We start from the raw sequence: 1,359 nt of genomic DNA, 5'->3' as shown, positions 1-1,359 counted from the left end.
TGACAGACCCAGCAAAGTCGTGATTTCTCATCGATATTGAATCCATTCAGGATTCTCCTGAAAAGTAGTCCCAGTGCGTGAATTGCTCAATCCTTACTGTTACCGTCCGCCTCGACACATAACACCTTCCGCGGACTACACTGCTGAGAGACATAAGGAGCATTCTCCCTCAGTCAATCTAACAGTCTGTGTGTAACATGCCCTCAGGTATATACTGTACTGTGCTGTGCATTAACAGATTCAAGATGCGAAAGTAAAATCTAACCTTCTTACCCTCGCCAGATTCATTAGAATTGCAACTTTAATCTGTTAATTCAGTGTAATGTTATTGAAATGTTATGTGTGTGTTTTCCACTGAAAGTTGCATATTAAATCAACTTTGTATAACTTTGTTGTATTTGAGATCATTTGTAACATCAATCTTACTCGCTAACATTTCAGTGCTGGGATGAATTGGGACTGCAGTGTTGATACTAAAGGCATTCACCGGCGTGTGGTCGTAGATTTTTTTTGTTTGATTTTGATAACAGAGGTTCTGACGGGATTGAACCAGCCTGATAGACATCAACTCAACTGGCCGCTGGTTCAGAGTCTGTCAGAAGCTCAGAACAGTTTGGTGTTTAAAGGCTCCTTGGGGAAGGGAGGAAGGGAGCGAGCCTGTTAATGACATGGTTCCAAAAGCCCGGCGATATCATGGGGGATGGCAGTGAGGAGATAATGACAGTGGAATGAGGAAATAGATGCTTCACAAATGACAGGAAACAAGAGATTAGGATCTGGATCAGTGGTGCTGGAAGAGCACAGCAGTTCAGGCAGCATCCAACGAGCAGCGAAATCGACGTTTCGGGCAAAAGCCCTTCATCAAGAGATTAGGAGCCGAGTTCAGAAAGCGATTTGAGAATTTATAAGGGTAGAAGGGAATACACGGAAAATGTGGAAACGTGCATCGCTAAGTTAACGATTGTGTTGTGGGTCTGATGGGTTTTTTTTAAAATACAAAGATATTAAAATATATAGAGCTATTTCTCTCTCCCCCCCCCCCAAGACTGTGATACCAGGGCTGTGCTATAACTGGGGTGGGCACAGATGAGCTTTTTATTTTTAAAAGCCTACAGCCGCACACTGGGGAGAGTGAGTGAACACGAGCCCTCATGATACAGGGGGTTGAAGATTTGGTACAGAATTTCTGTGCGCGTTGTCGATCCATTTTAGTTTTAGAACTCAAAAGGTTTATTTTAACCTACAATCATTCACCAGAAATCTACGAGGCAAAGAAACTACAAATTTATTTGAATATTCAGAAGTGTTAGATAATAACTGCCCCAGTTTTAAAAACAAAAATGTGGGGTGATGTTGGGG

Source organism: Hemiscyllium ocellatum, chromosome 24, assembly GCF_020745735.1.
Source record: "Hemiscyllium ocellatum isolate sHemOce1 chromosome 24, sHemOce1.pat.X.cur, whole genome shotgun sequence".
Classification (NCBI taxonomy): domain Eukaryota; kingdom Metazoa; phylum Chordata; class Chondrichthyes; order Orectolobiformes; family Hemiscylliidae; genus Hemiscyllium; species Hemiscyllium ocellatum.
The sequence above is the reverse complement of the archived record's forward strand: the minus strand, read 5'-3'. Positions refer to the sequence as shown.